At 40.9% G+C, this 21,309-nt stretch overlaps 1 protein-coding gene and 1 long non-coding RNA gene across 9 annotated transcripts in view; one reads left to right on the top strand and one right to left on the bottom strand.

Moving 5' to 3' along the window:
• LOC103009086 (uncharacterized) overlaps positions 1-1,744 on the bottom strand; it is a 143,124-nt gene extending 141,380 nt beyond the window's left edge. The window contains exon 1 of the long non-coding RNA XR_009009269.1: positions 1,617-1,744. This is a non-coding gene — a long non-coding RNA (uncharacterized LOC103009086). The remainder of the gene's footprint in view (positions 1-1,616) is intronic.
• The window catches only part of BCO2 (beta-carotene oxygenase 2), a 479,892-nt gene that overhangs the window by 294,387 nt on the left and 164,196 nt on the right, over positions 1-21,309 (top strand). The window lies entirely within an intron of this gene.

The following is a 21,309-nucleotide window of genomic DNA, read 5'->3' as shown; positions in this document are numbered from 1 at the left end:
TCAGCTATGTACTCTTTGCAAAAAACACACCTAAAGCACGCAGAAAGATAAAAGGCCCAACTATGGAAAAGACAGACCAGGCAATTAGTAACCAGCAGGAGGCAAACTATAGTCATATTAATAGCAAAGGAGAATTCAGGCAAAAAGCATCATTAGAAATAAGGAAATTTGCTGCAGAACAATAAGGGATTCCATTCACTGGGAAAATGTATCGATTCTAGATGTGTGTCCCATGGGAATTTGTGTATAGCCTCATGCGAAGCCAGACTGACAGAATTAGAGGAAAAACTTGTCCAATCCATTGTCATAGTAGATTTTAACACACTTATCAGTAATCGGTAGATCAAATGAACCAAGAAAATTAGTAAGAAAATAGAAGATGTGAACAGTGTCACCATCGGGCTTGAGCTAATGCACTTGACTGCATCTGATGTCTGGAAAAGACACATTCCTTTCAGGCACACATGAACACGTGCTGGTTTGGCACACGCTCAGATGTAAAGCTGACCTTGGTATACTTCAAAGAATTATGATCAGACTACATTTTTTAAAAACCGCAATGCAATTAAGTTAGAAAACAAAGCCAATAAGATCATTAGAAAAATTCATTCACTTGGAAATTTCATAACACTTGTAATCGGCTCGAGGGTCAAAGGAGAAATTATCATTGAAATTAGACAAATTCATCATCTCACTTTTCACATCAAACTCATGGGATGCAATTCTTGAAAGGAAACTTAGAATAGCAAGAATTGGCCTTTGAAAAAAATAAGGCTCAAAATTGAGCTAAGATCTAACAGAAATCAAAGACCCACAGGTGCAGAAGGAAGGAAATTAAGAGAACAGAAATTTGTGAAATAGAGAAGCACATCAACAAGGCAAAAACTACATGTTTGAAAAGACAAGATTCATTTTGTTTAAAGGCACAAATGAAATGGAGTGAAAAACACCATAACCACAGACGTTACTGAGAAAAAAAGATAAGATCCTGAGACCAACTCTCAACACCCTTCAAATTTTCATATAATTGATGACTACTGAGAAAGATAGAATTTAGCAAAACAGATTCAAGGAGAGAAACGAAGCCAGAATAATCCTTTACCTGTAAAAGAAATGCATGCAATGGTCAAAATTTTTACCATGAAGAAAACACCACATGCAAATGGCTTTATCAGAATGCTCCCAAACATTCAGGAAACAGATAATTCCATTCTTACGTGAAGAAATAATAAACAATTCATTTTAAGAAACCAGCATAAGCCGGACAACCAAACTGACAAAAACGGAACGGGAAAGAAAACTACAGCCCAATCTTCCTCATGGACACGGATGCAAAAATTCTCAACAAATATCATCCAACCAGATCCAACACTGAAAAAAAAAATCATGATCAAGTTAGTTTTTATTCCAGGAATGAGACTGATTAATATGAAAATGTATTACTAGAACTGTTGTTAATTAACAGATTTAAAAGGATATGTTATCTCAACAGACAAAGAAACTAGAATTCAGCATCCATATATGACATTTAAAGTTTTTCTTAGCATATTTTTCAAAGAATAGTAATTTCCTTAACTTGACAAAAGACGTCGACCAAGAACACCCAGCAAACATACTTTATGGAGAAGCACGGCAACATTTAAGGTGAGGAATAGAGTGAAGACGTCCTTTCCATCACGCCCACCCCGCCTCCCCCTCAACGCTGCACTGGCGTTTGCGGCTGCCCCAGAGGAGTGAAGAAAAAGAAACGAAAGTTTTCATGGAACCCTGTTACCCAAGCTCTCACTGCTCGCCACAGGACAGGCCAATAATCAGGAGACGAGTTGCTGGGCAAAGAATAACGACTTCCTTCGGAGAGCCCCCAAACCCAGAAGACGGTGGGCTCGTGCCCCCAGGAGCCGTCTTGCCTGCGGCAGCAGTCGGGCTCCTTTTATACTACAAGGGGCGGGACTAAAGCCAAGCACTTCCTGGTTCCCGTCAGCCTCCGGAGGGGAGGTGTTCATTTCTCCCTCCTGCAGTCATTCACAGGTGGGCCTGCTCAGGAGGTTTCTTGGGAGCTAAACACACAGGTGTTTGAGCTGAATGCTCATTTACCTTCATCTCTCGGAGGCAAGGGTCCGAGATGGGCCATTGTGTGGAATTTAAGCTTATCGGCTTAAATTAACTTGTAAGAGAATACAAAATGTTCTTCCCTATTACAACTCTACGTTATATCAAAATGTAGAGTAGTACAACTGATGTGGAAAACATGTGTGGTGATTCCCCGAAAAATTAAACAGAGTTACCATATGATCTAATAATTCCACTTCTGGGTATATCCCCCAAAGAACTGAACGTGGGGACATGAAGAGATGTTTACAGACCCGTGTCCACAGCATTACTCACAACAGCCAGGAGGTGGAGGCAACCCAGTGTCCGCTGATGGATGATGGATAAACAAAACGTGGGCTACACACAAAATAGAATATTATTCAGCCTTAAAAAGGGAGGAACTTCTGACACCTGCTATAACATGGATGAACCTTGAGGACATTATGCTCAGTGACATAAGCCAGTCACCAAAGGACAAATACTGTGTGTCTGATTCCACTCATATGAGATCCCCAGAGGAGTCAAATTCACCGAGACAGGAAGTGGATGGTGCGTACCAGGGGCTGGGGGAGGGGATGGGGAGTGAGTGTTTAATGGAGACAGAGTTTCAGTTTGGGGAAGATGAAATGATTCTGGACGTAGACGGTGGGACGGTTGTACAACAAGGTGAATGTACTTAATGCCACTGAACTATACATCTAAAACTGCTTAAAATGATGGATTTTATGTTGTGTACATTTTACCACAAAGTTTTAAAAGTTGTAAGGATTCCAAAGGATTGTCCACAAACACTGGTCTCCTGATGCTGGTAGGAACTTCCCACCAAACCCAGGGGTTTATCATCTGCAGCTTGTGAATGAGGATGTGTTTCAGAGACTATATGCAAAATCACCTATCATTTTTCTGAGAAAGCTTCCATCAGGCTGTCAGAGGGTCTGTGACCCACACGAGTTCAAGAGCCATTCTGAGGGCCCCTCCCCTCTGCAGGTGTCACCTCCCCACTTTCCTCCCCTCCCTCTACCCACCCCCAGGACACTTTTCTCTTTCATTCACTCAGATTGTTTAAACATGATGCAATGTATACTCGTAAATCTTTCTTGAACTCATTAGACAAGGTTTAATTTTTTTAAGACAAGTGAGGCTGTGGAATCAACCAAACTTCCGTGTTTTTTCTATTACCCTTTTTTTCCTGCCTGACAATATTAAACAGGTCCACCTCTGGCTCGGGATGTGGAACAGCAAATTTGCAAACCCATGTGGATGCTTCATCCCCCAAACCGTGTTCTGTGACCTTAAATTAATTTCCAGCTAAATTTTCTTGCTTTTTTATTCTTAATTTGGCATTTAGTGTGGACTGAATTCGAATACATTGAAGACCCCTGCTCGGTCCCATGGTCTGGGGTGGTGGGAACTCTTGGAGAGGTAACACTTCAGATAGCAGAGGGGAGGTGCCTCTGAGAAGTTGCTTCAACCTCAGAAACATGCAGGGAAGGAAAACTCTCGCCAGCTCAAGTTTCATCCAAGTGAACTCTGAGATGTGTTAACAAAATGTTTTTATTTCTATTTTTAAATGAAATGCACTGTTAGGTACTTGCATGAAACCTCGGAAGGCATTTACGTTCTTTGCTTTAACTCTTCCTTTGTGGCCACAGAAAGCGGGTAGGAAGGATGAACCGAGAACAGGCGCAGCAGACACAGCCCGGGCATCGTGCGGAGCCTGCGGCCCCGAGCCCGCCTGAGCGACGGTCAGTAGTCGTCATAGTTGATGCTGGCTCCGTGCCTGAAGCCCTAGGGGCTCCAGGGACCGATCGCAGCATCCTCATCGTGGTGGCGCTGGTGGTAATCGTAGCAGTCGTGCCCATTCCGACCTCTGTTTAGCCAATAGGTGATGGCATCCTCAAATTTCTGCAGGAAAAGAGGATGAGAGGGGATGAACGTAAGGACACCGTTTCCCAGAGAACATCTTACTGACGCTGTTTCTCTGGGATCTTTCTTCAACGAGGAACAACCCCTCCTAAGAATAACTCCTGCCACAAGGACCTACTGTACAGCACAGGGAGAAATTATATTCCCTATCTTGTAATAACTTATAAGGGAGAAGAATCTGAAAAAGAATATATGTATAACCGAATCACTTTGCTGTATACCTGAAACTAACATAACATTGTAAATCAACTCTACTTCAATAGAAAACAATAAATCATCGTTTTTTAAAAAGACCAACTCCTGGCTACAGCATCCCTGGGCCAGAGGTCAATACTAACCAGCTGGAGAACGCTGCTGAAAGCTTTCTCCCCCAAAGGAGTACACACCCCTACCCGTGAACACGTCTGTCTGTGAGTTCTAAATATACCCCAGACTTCAACAGTTTTCTCTTTTTCAGTCAAGAAAATGGACCCCTGCCCAATACAGTAACAGCTGGGCCTGTCCCCAGGCGCTGGGCATCTGATGTGGCAGACGCTGACCCCCTCCCCGTCCCGCCCGGGCTTCGTGAACGTGGTGCATGAAACCACTTTGCAGCCTCGGGGCAGGGAATTTGGACACGTCTGGCGGTGACACTCTCACACCTGTCGTGTTGCTCAGACAGGCCCGGATGCAGTGATTCAGGCCACAAACGCTTACTACGTGGGCACGATTCAACCCTCATCCCCGTCTACTCACTCGGCCTGGGGCTCCAGACTCCTCTGACCCTCCCCCAGTCCCTGCCTTGAAAAGGAAACAGCTTGCTTGTCTCACAATACTGCAGTTTTTCCCATAGTGAAGTAGTCTCCTTCCTTGGTTTTTCTCATTTTATAATCTTGTTTGAGGTTTTGGCTTAACATATTTTTTTTCCAAACAATTTGTAAAATATTTTATGAATACAGAAATAATGCAGACACATTTAACAAATGTGTATGTGAGAGGGAGACAAAGAAAAAGGGAGAGATTTCCATTGCCGAAGGCAACCACTACTGACATTTGGATGCATTTCCTTCTAGTCTCTTCTATGCATCATATTTAGTTATTATACCCTTACTTGATCCCCATTTTTATTCTGGTTTTGTCACCAGTCATTACTTTAGCCATTTCCCCATGTCAAACTCTTAATACCCATTTTCTTGAACTGCAAATACAGATAATCAAGGAAATGCAAATTACTAAACTATGATATGGCGTTTTCATCTATCAAAGAAGTAAATTTATTCGTTTTAAAATTTTTTCAATGGCAATACCAGATGCTGCTGAAGATCTGAGAATAGTGGGGCTCTCACGCATGACTTATGGGAAGATGAAATTTGCTGGTACTTAACGACCGTGACGTGTGATTCTATCTTTTGGCCCAGTAACTCCACTGGACAAAATGATACTAAGTAAGGAGAAAACTACACAGGAAGATGCAAATAACAGTACCTGCCCTTTGGGTTGTTGTGAATGTTAGGTAATTCATTATAAGTATGAGACCCGTGCCTGGCACAGTTTGGCTCTAGGTGCTTAGTGATTTGCACAGCAAGAAAATTATATTTGAGTAGCAAAAAGATAATTAGGGAACAACTGGTATAGCCAACGGTTAGGACTGGGAAGGAAATTATACAGCTACAGGATTGCATGCTATGCAGCCATTAAAAAGGATGTTTCTGAAGAGTTTACTTTTGTTCGCCTCTTGCAGTATTTTGTATACACCCTCCATTCACAATATGAGCCATGAGCCCGTTTGGAAAAACCCTTCCAGTTCCCCCCTGGAAGATGCCACCCTCCGTCCACTCCCTGGCTGGGGCAGTGAGCTGTGCTCTCCTCATCAGGCCTCACTCATCACAGCCCTGCCCCATCACCCTGCAGACTCGCTCCGGGCCAGTGGAATCTCACACCTTAACTCCGCCGCTGGCTGACCTGTACCTGGTCCCCGGCTGGGAGTCGGGGATGATAAGCAGTCTTTTCCCTTCATTTGGTGAATATGTCCATTCATGCTACCTGGACACATGAACCGAACCGTACTTCCTGCAAATGCATTGACAAATTTTCCCAGGAGCATCTGCAAAGACCCGTCTCTCTTTAAAAGACGCTTTGCATTTCTTTCCATTATCCTCATGGGTCTTTGCATCGATCTTGCTGTTTCTGACATTTTTTTGGGAGGCAAAGTTGAAAATGTTTTGGCAGGTGGTGAGTTATTTTTAAAGACACCCAGGCAAAACCGACCAGATACATTAAAAGAGTCCCTAACAACACCAGGCTATCGATGAATTTAAGTCCCAGCCATTTTGGGCGGGGAAGTCTCTGGAACTCTGCTTCCAAAACCTGATGGGAGAGATTCCCATCTGGGCACAATGGGATGGAAAATTCTAGCTAATACTCTTACCTTGTCATATTGGCGGTAAGAGGGGGCACGGAGGAGGTAGACTCTGTTATTGTGGAGGTAAGAGGGGGCACGGAGGAGGTGATCCCTGTCATTGTAGAAGTAAGAGGGGGCAGCGAGGAGGTGGACCCTGTGATTGTGGAGGTAAGAGGGGGAAGGTAGGAGGTGGACCCTGTTATGGGGGATCAGAGGGTGGCTGCGAGGAGGTGGACCCTGTTATGGGGAGTCAGAGGGGGGCAGCGAGGAGGAGGACTCTGTCATAGTGGAGGTAAGAAGGGGCAAGGAGGAGGTGGACTCTGTCATGATGGAGATAAGAGGGGGAAGGGAGGATGTGTACCCTGTTACGGGGGGTCAGAGGGAGGCAGCGAGGAGGTGGATTCTGTCATAGTGGAGGTAAGAAGGGGCACGGAGGAGGTGGACCCTGTTTTGGGAGGTCACAGAAGGGCAGGGAGGAGGTAGACCCTGTTATGTGGTTTCAGAGGGGGCCAGGGCGGGGGTGGACCCTGTTATGGAGGGTCAGAGGGGGGTAGGGAGGAGGTGGACCTTGTCATTGTGGAGGGAAGAGGCGGCACGGAGGAGGTGGACCCTGTCATTGTGAAGGTAAGTGGGGGCAGGGAGGAGGTAGACCCGGTCACTGTGGAGGTTAGAGGGGGCACGGAGGAGGTGAACCCTGTCACTGTGGAGGTAAGAGGGGGCACGGAGGAGGTGGACCCTGTCACTGTGGAGGTAAGAGGGGGCACGGAATAGGTGGACCCTGTCACTGTGGAGGTAAGAGGGGGCACGGAGGAGGTGGACGCTGTCATAATGGAGGTAAGAGAGGGAAGGGAGGAGGTGGAGCCTGTTATGGGAGGTCAGAGGGGGGAGGGAGGAGGTAGAATCTGTTATGGAGGGTCAGAGGGGGGCAGGGATGGGGTGGACCCTGTTATGGGGAGTCAGAGGGGGGAAGCGAGGCGATGTACCCTGTTACGGGGGGTCAGAAGGTGGCAGCGAGGAGGTGTACTCTGTCATAGTGGAGGTAAGAAGGGGCACGGAGGAGGTGGACCCTGTTATAGTGGGGGTAAGAGGTGGCACGGAGAAGGTGGACCCTGTCACTGTGGAGGTAAGAGGGGGCACGGATTAGGTGGACCCTGTTCTGGGGGGATAGAGGGTGGAAGCGAGGAGGTGGAACCTGTTATGGGGGGTCAGAGGGGCGCAGCGAGGATGTGGACTATGTCATAGTGGAGGTAAGAAGGGGCACGGAGGAGGTGGACCCTGTTATAGTGGAGGTAAGAGGCAGCACGGAGGAGGTGGACCCTGTCAGTGTGGAGGTAAGAGGGGGCACGGAGTGGGTGGACCCTGTCACTGTGGAGGTAAGAGGGGGCAGGCAGGAGATGGATCCTGTTATAGTCGGGGTAAGAGGCAGCACGGAGGAGGTGGTTCCTGTCAGTGTGGAGGTAAGAGGGGGCACGGAGGAGGCGGCCGAGGGCAGCGGGAAGCCGCTGAGCTGATACTTACTCAGGGGTCTGTTGCTGGGGCTCGTAGAAATTCCCCATGTTCGGAGGCGGCTGCGGCGGCAGCTGATTCATCGGAAGCAGCTGCAGATGGCGACGCGAGCCTCCTCCCCGCGGTAGGGCGACGGGAGGGAGGGGAGGGCAGGAGCCGCTGGTCCGAAGGCGGCAGCGGCGGCGGCAGGGGCGGCCCGCGTCGCTTGCTAGCTGGCTCTCTCCCCCACACACTCACTTGGGGAGCGACGCTTACTCCGCCCTCCCCTCTGCAGCACAGGCCCGGCCTCTTAAAGAGACACGCACCCGCCGCTAGTCCGCCGCCAGTCGGTGCGCTGGCAGCTGCCGGTTGTCCTCAGGCTGGAGCGGGAGTAAGGAGAGGAGCGGGAGGAGAGGGAGGAGCGGGAGGGGCTGTGCGCAACCCGCGGACCCGGCCCGACTTCGCCAGCGACTTCCTGGAACAATAAGGCAATAGTACCACCATATGACCCAGAAAATTCACTTTTGGGTATTTACCCGAAGAAAAGAAAAACACCAATTTGAAAAGATAGGTACACCCCTATATCCATTGCAGCATTATTTACAATAGCCAAGATATGGAAGCAACCTAAGTTTCCATCAACAGATGAATTAATAAAGATGTACACATACACACACACACACACACACACACACACACACACACACACACACACACAGGAATATTACTCAGCCATGAAAAATGAAATCATGCCATTTGGGGCAAGATAGATGGATCTAGAGGCTATCATGCTAAGTGAAATAAGTCAGACAGAGAAAGACCAATACCATGACTATCTCACTTATATGTGGAATCTAAAACAAAACAAAACAAAACAAATGAACACACAAAACAAAAACAGACTCACGGATTCAGAGAGCAAATAGGTGGTTGCCAGAGGGGAGGTGGGTGGGGCATTGGGTGAAATAGGTGAAGGAGATTCAGAGGTACAAACTTCCAGTTTAAAACAAATAAGTCAGGGGATATAAAATACAGCACAAGAAATATGGTCAATGTTATTGTAATAATTTTGTATGGGGACAGAGGGTTATTAGACTTATAGTGATGACCATTGCATAATGTATTTAATTGTCGAATCACTACATCGTACATCTGAAACTAACATAATGTTGTACTTCAACTGTATTTCAATTGAAAATGATCAACAAAAATGACACTAAAGAATCATCTTATTTCAAAATTAAACTGATGAATTAGGACATCAAAAGAATCTCAGTCTAGATATGGCATAGAAATTGTCTTTAGATCCCTCTACTTCTTTCTCATTCCTTTTTTTAGTCAAAATATTTTATGGACTCTTTTGTAGGTGTACTGACTTGTCCTCATGGGCAAGTGCTCTCCATTGAAGACCCTCCTCCCCCCAGTTCTCCATACTGTCCCTGCTTATAACACTGTCATTTCTCACTATTAAAACTTTCCTATCTGTGTCCATTTCCTCACCTCTGCTCTCTGGTCAAAGACGATGGGTTACAAACAAATCAACCTGTTTTATTCAACTCTCCACTTCCATAATTTTGCTAATTTAAAATGTATGTGTCTAGAAAGAATCACACTTTCAAGAGGCTGAAGTCTTTAGCCAACAAGCATGTCTGTGTCAGTCTATTTTCATCTCTGGGCAGCCTAAGATTAAAGAATCAGAAAGTAGAAATAATTTTACAATAGCAAAGTAAATTGGCAAAAAAGAACAGGAAATCTCTAATAATCATTCTTTTATTCATGTTCCATTTCTGGCTTTATTTGTATATTAATATTGCAGATGCGTTAGTGACATAACAACTTGAATACTGAGTAGTTTTGTGTATAGGTAATTTTTTTAAATTAACCCATTTTCTAACCTCTTGTAGATGTTGAGGATCTTGAACTTAAATAATAATAAATACATATGCTGTGGACCCAGGAAATGTTGTCCATGAAGAAGCAATGGGTCCTAGATTAGCACCTAGTGTAGACTGGTGAAGAATGAAGGCTCTATGTCAGTTCTGAAAAGAGAGCAGGGTCATCCATCATTAAGAGGTAGGTGATAGAGATTTTTAGGATAGAAGTAAAACCAAAAAAAAAAAAAAAAAGAAGAAGAAGGAGAGGATAGGTTAGCGTTAAACAAAACAAAACAAAACAACCACCCAGTGCATTCTAAAAAAATAAAAGCAAGCTAGGATGTGCACACCGAAATATGAGAGGGGGCCACATGCTCAGAACTAAGAAGATACAGCATTTATGTCACGTTTTACCACTGGCAAAGTTCCCTTACATCATTTTCCTATTTTATATTCACAAAGGAGTGAGTAGACAATAATATGCTGAGTTAACAAAATAGGGTGTTCTGAAATGGTTTGAAGTCAAATGGCTTGGTTCAAGGTCACAGAATAAGTAACTGGCAGATCTAGGCATCACATCATGCTTATGACTCAGAGCTTTATATGCTCCTGATAATAATTATCATTATACTGGATAACTATGTTGTACCTTATGTTTTACAAACATCTAAGGATACTATCTTTTCTTGAATCTGACCAATGCAGAGAATTCTAAGCTGAAGGAAGTTAATGCCAGCTGGATTGACAGGTTAAGAACCTCAGAGAAATTCCTATATGAAGCCAAAATGGTAGAGCTTGTATCTATGCAGAAAAAGAGTCCTCTTTATCTAAGATGTAAGCACCTGAAAAAAATAGCTGTGGGTTGTAGCACAGTACAAATATTTTGGGGGCCCAGGTGACTTTGGCCTAGAAGTGGCAGTTTGGGCCACAAGATGACATTCTTGATTATTTTGTCTTACTTGGTCAAAATCTTACAGTTATTAATTCAATTTCTCAACAGGTAGAGTCAATGAAATTTGAAAATACACATACTGCTTTGGCAAACATCCCACCATCATATCTGCCTTCTAATTTTAGCCTTTCTAGGATTATCTGAGTTACAGAGAACTACTACTTTATCTAAGAGCGTGCCCTTCCCTGGGCGGGCCACACCCAATAACTGATGGAGGTATAGTATAAAGGCCCAGCTATTTTGGCTCAACATGGGAGAACTCTGACAGGGACAGACCATTATGTTTCAGAGCTCTCTGTGGTGCTAACTTTGTCATCAAGACTTCATCATAACAGTTCAACTTTTCCCTCTGCTCAATCCAGTTTCCTTCCCCTTCCTTCCATGGGTATTGATCCCAAGGACATTCTTTAATAAATATTAATAAATATCCTACCCCTATGCCAGTCTCAGGGATTGCCAACCACAAGACCTGACTTGTGCCAATCGATGCCATAAATGAAATGAGAAAAGAGAAAATAACGTCAGGTTTTAGTACTAGACTACTTGTTGTGCAAAGGCAGGGAGTACTTTATCCTTATATTAGAAGGAGCACAGACAGCACCCTGGTACCATGTGGCAGTCAAATTTGAAAACTGTCCGAGAGGAAAAGTGGGATGCATACTGGTAGAAGGGAACGCACTAGCTGGTGTGAATGGAACGGGCATTTGAAAAGTACATGGGTCACAGAAACCATAAGGACTGATGATTATATTTGACCTCCTCTCACCGTAATGAACTAAATTAGTTTAGAACTGTACAAAGGCATTAGCTTAAAAATAATCATGCTTTCTCTGCTAAGCTAAGATACAAACCACAATGTCTCAAGCTCATGGTCAGGTCTAAACAAACCCCTGAGAATTCAAAAGGTTAGGATACATTATGCCTGAGTTATTGAAATGACAACTTATTTGTGCCTCAGGGAAGCTCTTTGCATTGAAGTGAGGTAAATAGTGAGATTTTATAGGCAAGCTTACATTTTTAAACTCCTTTGTCAGTTTTCCTTTTTCTTAGGGCTGACTTACCACAAAGTGACCATAACTTCACTTGTGTAAGCAGTGGGTTAAGAAATAAAAATTCAGTTTTAAAAGTTCATTGTTGTATACAACAATAGCAAAATATCCTCAACTCACTGGTCATACACAATTGGCTGTTTGGATTGCTATTCTGAGGAGGAGTATAAGGTATCAGAGGAAGAGAAAGGCATGACTGAAGAGAGATGTTTGCCCAAAGCACATGGGAAACACAAGTGAAATCATGCAAATAAAGAATCTTTCTTCATCATAGAACTCAGGATGAATAAATGAAAGTTGAGAGCTTCTAATAAGAAACAAGGGGAAGAAACTTCTCAATATTGACTAGACATGAATCATTGATAACGTCATCTCTGTTTTCTACAAATGGATTTAATTTCACAATATTTATCAACACAATCATTTCCTGAAGACCAGTAAAGATGTAAATATGTGTTCTCAACTACAAGCAGCAGGTGGCAGGAGGACACAGATGATCCAGTCATGACTTTCCCATTATAAAGCAGTTGCTCAAAGGAATGTTTCTAAATGGAGGCAGGTGTCAATGAAATTCATTGAAGTCATAAAATGAAATAGAGCGAACTCATGAGGCAATAGTAAAATTTTCAGAAACATAAATTACCATGATTTTTTTTTTTTGAGTTTAGTGTGAATTTTTATAACTCAAGATTTGAGGATAATGTATTTTAAGTTAGGTATTGCAAAATTCATTTAACTAAAATAAGAAATGTCATGCTATTTATCTTGCTTTAAATGTAATCTGCCAGCTTTGCCTATGTGATATAACAAAATCTTAATCTGGTCAAAAAATGTTTCATATCTAAAAAGGAAAGTGTAGCAGGGTAACAATTTTGCATCATTTTATGGACAGACTGAATATGCATAAAAAGGGGTTAACAAGAGGCTGTGGAGGTTGTATATACTAGGATGATCCAAACAAAAACTGCTCCTCGGGTACTTGAGCCAAGAGGTGAGAAGTAGTTACAGAAGATAAGAAGTTGGATTTGTTGCTCCTCTGCTTAAAACCAGCCGATGGCGTCTATTAATTTATAAGTAACTTGGTATTATAAATTCAAGGTCCTTGGAGATCTGGTTTCTGCCCACCTCCCCACTTCATTGCTTGCTATTGCCCCAAATGCATCCCATGCTCCAGACGTAGAACACTGTGTTCTTTCTTCTCTGTCTCTCCTTATTTATCAGATAGTGTGCCTTCCATCGGGAACGCCTCTCTTCTCTGTAGATTCATCCCTACTCATGCTTCAAAAGTCGCCACTAATATTTCACCCCTTTTGAAAGTTTTTCCTGATTGTTCAACTGTCCCTCTACTGTGCTTCTGGCTGTTTTAGATATGTCCCTCTTGAGTTCTTAATCAAATCCAATTCTCATTGATTATTTACTTCTCTGATCACTTCATTAGACTACAGGCCTTAGCAAGTAGTAGTTATGCATTCATTCACTCTCATTCAACAAACATTTCAAAGTGACCACTGCATGCAATCTGTGAGGTACCAGAGGCCCATGTGTGCTCAAGCTGCAGACTGTATCCTTAAAAAACTTAGGCTAGTGGGAAAGAGCAAGTAACCCAGGAGGCATTATCTTTTCCAGGTGGAGGATGAGGGACTGGAGCATAAGCAAGTGACATAACATTTCCAAGGTCACAAGGCAGTAAATGGGCAGCCAGGATTTAAAGCCTGCCAAACCCACAGCCAGTATTTCTAATCCTTATAATCTACTGCTTTACCAGGAAAAAAATCTGAGAATAGACACAAAGCCTAGCCTATCTCTTACACAATCATGACATGTTCATGCTTGGGCCACATAGTATAAATCATTAAAAAAAAAATCAAAATGCAAAGAAGTAGTGCAAGCAATGACATAGATTGCATGTCATAATAGAAGAAAACAGTGCTTTTTTTCTATTGAAGATAATTCCCATGCAGAAACAGATAATGGAATTAATGAAGCCCACAGTTCAAGGTGCTTCACATTTATATATATCCCCATGATCAAGCATATGTTTCTGTAAATTTACAAAAGTCATAATGCATTAGGATTGTTGTCTCTGTCTACTCTGAGCTCCCTCTGTCACACCTCACCTCTTATCTGGATTGGCCCCACTTTTGTGACTTGATAGGGGAAGCTGAGTGAGAATGTACTTATTTTGGGTTTAGTGAGATATGATTGCGGGCTTAGCACCTATACCTATGTAGAATTAAGTGATTTCTGGCAGTCCCGGTGTACAGATGGCTTTTAGGAGCATTCCTACCATCTGCTGTGTGATATGGCACAAAGGTACAAGGTCAGTAATTGTGCTTGCCAAATGGGATGTGTGCTATGTTGCTTCACTCCAGAAATTTGTGATTAGGGGGGAAACAACATTTGGGATGTACCAAACCCGAAACGTCTGAGAAATTATACTAACTGCTATAGATCAAATGAGAAACTGGAGACAGGTATTTCCAAATTTGGCATTAATCCTAAAAATGTACACAGCATTATCAAAAATTATCATGTAGCTGAAAATCACTTTTTTTAACGAAAATAAGCTACTTCAACCAAGCATGAGAGAGAAAATAAATCATTTAAAACAACTCTTGCTATAGAAAAAGTTATAAAATCAATGTCATATGAAGAGGCTCTCAAAGAGTATGAATCTGAAAATTACAGAGAAAAAACATGGTAGATGGTGTCAGGGCAGTTAATTACTAAAAATAACATGTCTTTTTTTTTTTTTTTTTTGCAGTTTGTGCTTTTGTGCAACTTGTCGTCATTGAAAAAAAGTGTAATTGTAGTAATTTACTTTTCTCAACTCTAAATAAATGCTCTCCTTCCTACCAACTATTGTATACAAAATTTTGCATTATTATTTCTTGAAAGAGTCCCTACTAATTATATAAGCTTCAGGCTTCACAAATCCTGGATCATTCCTTATTCTCCAGCCAGAAGTAATTTCTCATTTGAATTTTCTGTGAGACTTTCATGGCCTCTATCTTCTTCTGCCACTTACTTGTTGTTGAATAAAGCTGAATTATTCTAGTTCAGTGCCTATGACATGCAAAATGTTATACAGAATTAAGAAGGCTTTCTAAGTTGAGAATCTTTGCTTAATATGACCTCAGTAGTGAGAGTTTATTAAATGGATATTTAAAAATTTCACTATAAAGAGAACATGCCTTTTTAAAATTTACAGTAAAAACACAACCCCCCAAACAGCAGCAGTACGTGGCTTTAAGCTATAAGCAAGAGAATATGGATTTTCGTACTCCTGGTTTCCTCACGGACTCTGGGTAACTGGTTGGGTGTCTTAGGTGAGGTGCTATCTTTTGTGTCTTTTACTTTCCTCAGCCACACAAATTGGTATAATATTTAACATTATCATGTCTCGAAGACAGGGTTCAAGAAAAAACTAAGATCCCAAGGAAAAGAGCTTTGTTTATTTTACCATAATAAAAACAAGATATGATTTCTTTTTACACTGCTGGTTATTAAAGATTTCTACTCAAATAAAACAAACACCAAGTACAAAATGATTAAGCAGGCTCAGATAACACAGAAACTTTAATGTAACTCTTTGAAGTTCTGCCTAAGTTTCTAACTCATATTTACTTTCAAGTTCTCCATCTCACCATATCTCTTTCCCATGGGTTTAAACATCTCCCGGAAAAGAATGTTTTAAATGTTTTGTGTTGCAGTTCTCAACTGGAGGCAGTTCTTCCCCCCATGGGACTTCTGACTATGACTAGAGACGTTTTTGTTTGTCACGACTGGTTGGCGGGGTGGGTTCTGCTAGCATCCAGTGTTGTTGAGACAAGGGATGCTGCTAAATATCTTGCAAGGAGCAAGACAGCCACTGGGAACAAAGAATTTTATGGCAAAAAATGTCAGTAGTACCAAGATTGAGAAACGCTGATATGAGATGGCAAGCACACAAGAGTTGAGATTTAACATGACAACTTAGAATCCAGCTTTCAAAGGATGACTGAAACCATCAATTTTCAAGACACCAGCTCTCCCCCGCTTCATTTCAGTTTTATTTTCACTGAAAAAATGTGTGTGTGTCACGTTCTGGGGCTATGGATTTACATATCTTTTTTTCGTTTTGGAAAAAAAACCCCAAAACAATCTTCTTTGATAGTCCGGAGCTCTGCTATTTCTCTCAAGAAAAATATAAGCCTTTGCACATTTATTTATCTTGTATAAATATTCTGATTGTTAATATTGTCCTTTGGGGGAGTTCTTATCAGTACAGCTGTTTGGCACATGCAAATTTGCAATGAGCTGAACACTGATATGAAGCAGCTGATCAGGGCATAAAGGGTCAGGGAGTGTGACTGAACAGAGATAGTATCTAGAGAAGAAGTGAGGAAACAGAGAAGAGAGCTGGGAGGATGAGTGTAACAAATTAAATTAAAACGTTGTTGCTCAAGCAAAAGTGGAAACTAGCATGAGAAAATACGGAAGAGAAAAATTCAAGAGACTACACTTACAACAGAGAGCAGAGAAAATACAGTCAGTCCAGGATTCTAGATGGCTCCAGAAAAAGGCCATCCTATTGTTAATACCACTAGATACAGCTACAAGTCTTTTCTCTGGTCATTATTCTTTCCAGGGTTGAACTGACTGCAACAGGCAGCCATGGTCCGATGTGTCTGGCATAAAGTGAAACCAGGACCACTGTCTCTCAAGAAAAAAATGCTTAATTTCTGCTAATGTGCACTATAAACAATGTTACCTCACCTACAGAAAATAAATAAATAATTAAATTTCAGAAACAGTAAAGTTGTTAAAGAGGGAGTTCCTTATAGCATAGGATAGCTGAAGCATATAGCCGCGGGTGTTCCTGAATTCTCCTGCCTGCAGTTCAATGTCCTTAGCTATTACACTGGTCACAATGCAAGTGACATCCTCCACTTAACATTTTGGTCCATGCATGAGCACAGACACCAGCCCCCACCCCCCAACTCCAGTCATTCAGAGAGGAACACACACATACATAGATACACACGCACATACCAAATATCCTTAATGACTAAGGATTCTTTTTTTAAGTTAAAATGTTAAAAAAAAAAAAGCCCACAAATATCTAGAGATAATTTGAGTTTAAATTTACATTTGTATCTCAAATACTTTTCACATGTACACACTAGTATATTTAAAACAGATAACAAACAAGGACCTACTGTATAGCACAGGGAACCCTGCTCAATATTCTGTAATAACCTAAATGGAAAAAGAATTTGAGAAAGAATAGATACATGTATATGTATAACTGAATCACTTTGCCGTACAACCTGAAACTAACACAACATTGTTAATCAACCATACTCCAATATAAAATAAAAATTTTTTAAAAATCAAATATTTTTACAGCATGTACTACGTCCCAGGTTTTGTTCCAGGGCAAGTATTAATTTGACCTCACATCATCTCCATGAATATGGACTAATATCATCCTCATACAGATGGAGAAACCAAGACACAAGAGGTTATGCAAAACACATCCAAGGTCAACTAGCTGGTAAAAGACAGACTTAGGATTCTGATCAGGATGTCTGAATCCAGAGTCTATGATCTCTCACTATGACTCCCCAATCTTTACTTTGTGATCCACCTAACTCCCATCTGAAAGTACATGACATGGCAGAGGCCATCATTACCTCAGTCTGTTGGCAAGGCATATAGACATTCAGACTCCTTGAAATTCAGGCCAAGAGAGAAACAGAGACAGAGACACGGACAGAGACAGAGAAAGGTATTTTAAATCCCCTCTCCTACATCCAGGCACTGAATCAAAGTTTTCATTACCTGTCTGTAACCTAGACACAGACATTGTATCTTTCACAAAAATTAACTCAAACTAGATTATAAAACTAAACATAAAATATAAAACTATAAACTTTCTAGTAGGTAATATAGGAGAATGCTACAACACCAAAAGTGCCATCTGTGGAAGAAAAAAAATATAACTTGCACTTTGTTAAAATTAAAACTCTTGCTTTGAGAAAGACATTTAATTGAAAGGAAAGATAATCCACAGATTTGGAGAAAATATTTGTAAAATAAATATCTGATAAAGGACTTGTATACAAAATATAGAAACAACTCTTAAAAACTCTACAGTGAAAAAACTAACACAATTAAAAACTGGGCAAAAGATACGACTAGACACCTCATCAAAGAAGATGTCTGGGTGGCAAATAAACTTGAAAGATGCTCAAGATCTTGTCATCAGAGAGTTGTAAATTAAAACAAAAAGTAAATATCACTACACACCTTTTAAAAGTTTAAAAAGCCGGGGGTGGGGGGCAACACAATTTGCTGACCAGGATGCAGAAAAACAGGAACTCTCATTCATTGCTGATGGGAATGCAGAATGGTACAGCCAATTTGGAAGACCGTTTGGCTATTTATTTCAAAGCTAAACATAATTTTACCATACACTCCAGCAATCATGCTCTTAGGTACTTACTAAACGGACTGAAAATATGTCCACATAAAACTTGCACATGAAAGTTATAGTATCTTTATTCATAATCACCCAAACTGGAAGCATTCAAGATATCCTTCAATAAGTGAATGGCTAAAAAGACTGTGGCACATACATACAATAGAACGTTATTCAGCCATAAAATGCTATAAGCTAATCAGGCCACAAAATGACAGATGAACCTTAAATGCACACTGTTGAAATGAAAGAAGCCAATCTGAAAAGGCTGCATATGGTATGATTTCAAATTACTTAATATTCTTTAAATGGAAAAAATCTATCAAGACAGTAAAAACAAAGATTGGTGGTTGCCAAGTGCTGGGGTAAGGGAAAGTTAATGGGTGGAACACAGCGATATTTTAAGACAGTTAAAGTTTTACCTATGATACTGTGATGTGGGATACATGACACTACACATTTGTTTAAACCCTCAGAACTTTGTGACGCAAAGAGCAAACCCTAATACATAACGAATTTTAAAAAAATTCTTCTAAGCAGTCAGGGTATTTCAGGAAAGAAGGCAGAATGTGACCAAGGTATCTACGTGTATTGCAACATATGAAACATCCTAACTGAAGGGAGCGGAGGAAAACATTGCTGTCCTAAAGTTTGAAAATGAATGAAATCTGTAAGACTAAAAGCAAGAGACTAAACGTAGGTACAGTACTCTAGTTGATAAAGTTCTTTCTGATGGAGGTATAGGTTAACAATTCTGGTAACACTATACATGTATACTGGTATTGAAAAATAAATCAATAAATGGATGGTAGATGGTGGGAGCCAAGTTTCTCATTGTTGAGAGCTAAGTGTTATCGATAAACAAGGGAGGAAGTTATGATGACTCATGTGGTAATGGATCAGAGTCAGATATAAAAGTATGAAGTCATGTTTAGCTTAACATAGATAGATAGTTACACAGTGAAATATTTATAGAAAGATGCATACATACAGGTTATTATGTACACATATATTTCATTGTTCTTTCAGCTGAGAGAGCCTAACAGCAATCATATGAGAATACTAATGAGCATACTTAATGCTCAGATGTTGGTTTCTAATACTATTCTTCAATAAAAGGAACAAGAGTCTTCAGAAAAATGTCTCACTGAAGGACTGGGGAAGGAAATAGACAAGAAGAGTCTGGAATATCTTGTATCGTCCAAAAGTATGGAATGTTTCATAAGGGAAAAAAAATCTCACAGTGGTAGTGGTACATCAAAGTGACACAGGAGACAACTGAAACAGCTCCAAATGGCCAAAGTTGGAACAATTTTAGCAAAAAAATAACTAAAGCAGTATTGTATTAAAACCCCAAATACAAAATAAGCATGCATGTGTCCATACTGATAAAAATAAATGAATATCTAAACAAATGAGGGAAAATGAATAAATCTCCCAAGCAGAAGAACTCCAAATAATTTATCTAAATACTATTCCTTCAAGGAGGTTGAACATAACTCCCTACTCCATAAGTGCAGGCTGTACTTAGTGAGTTCCTTCTAAAGACTACAGTAGGGTGAAGAGAAAAAAAAAAAAGAAAACATTCTAATGGAGAACCAGACAAACACTACTTCATCCATATGATGAAGGTTAATTTCAACAGTGATAAGTAATGTTGATAGTATAACCTTGACACGATGTGATGAAAATTGAATTTACCTCTGTGGTCTTCCTCCCCCAAACCCATAATCCCAGTCTAAACATAAGTGTAAGACAAATACATATTGAGGGACTTTCTACAAAATAGATGACCAGTTCTCAAAACTGTTAAGATCATCAAAAACAAGGAAAGTTTGTAAAATTGTCACAGCGAAGAGGAGCCTTAAGGAAACTTGACAAATACAAGTATTGTGGTATACTGGATGAGACTCTGAAACAACAAAAGGACTATAGGTAAAAACTAAGAGAATCTCAATGAAGTACGGAATTTAGTTAATAATATATCAATATTGGTTTATTAATTGTACAAATGCACCAAATTGATGCAAGATGTTAGTAACAGGGAAAACAAGGTGTGGTGTATATGGGAATTCCTTGTACTATTCCCTGGACTTTTCTATAAATCTAAATCTTTTCTGAAAAGTTTATTTTAAAATATTATGTTGAAGAGGAGAAGGAAAAGAAATTGAGTAAAGGATGGAATATGAAGAGGAATCAAACTATTCCTGAGATTGTGGCTCTGGATGTAGCTGCACATGTCCAGATACTCCTAGTTAACAGTGATGGAATCTATTTTGTGGCTACTGTTATGATGTGGAATATTTTTGCCAGAATCCATGCCTAACACTTAAATCTATAGTTCTCCGTTGGAAAGAAGATGATGAAGCATGACAGTTGTAAACTCATGGAAAACTGGAAGGCGCCAGCCTATCTTACAAGCACCACCATTGCCCACCCTTAATCTCCACAACAGAAAAAAAAATCAATGTTGTTACTTATTTTCATAAATACACAAACATATTTTTATGGTTTAGACAAAGATGATATTTGTAACTTTAAAAAAATTTTTCCAATTTAGGAGAGTGGCATATATATTGTATTGAAATTTTTATTTCAAGGGACAAACATTTGTTTGGAAATCAGTATGCTGGTATTACATGAAAGGTCATGTACATGAAAATTACCTTTCAAAACTCTCCCCTATTACCAAACGATTTGTAAAATTAAAACTAATTTTCATTTTTATTCTAATGTTCAGAACAAATACCTAAAATTATTTTGCTTTTAAAAGCCATGTATGGGCTTCCCTGGTGGCGCAGTGGTTGAGTGTCTGCCTGCCAATGCAGGGAACACGGGTTCAAGCCCTGGTCTGGGAGGATCCCACATGCCGCGGAGCAACTGGGCCCGTGAGCCACAATTACTGAGCCTGCGCGTCTGCAGCCTGTGCTCCGCAACAGGAGAGGCCGCGATAGTGAGAGGCCCGCGCACCGCGATGAAGAGTGGCCCCCGCTTGCCGCAACTAGAGAGAGCCCTCGCACAGAAACGAAGACCCAACACAGCCATAAATAAATAAATAAACAAATAGTTAAAAAAAAAAAAAAAAA

Source organism: Balaenoptera acutorostrata, chromosome 9 (genome assembly GCF_949987535.1).
Source record: "Balaenoptera acutorostrata chromosome 9, mBalAcu1.1, whole genome shotgun sequence".
NCBI lineage: Eukaryota > Metazoa > Chordata > Mammalia > Artiodactyla > Balaenopteridae > Balaenoptera > Balaenoptera acutorostrata.
Note: the sequence above shows the minus strand (reverse complement) of the source record. Positions and strands in the feature narration are given on the sequence as shown.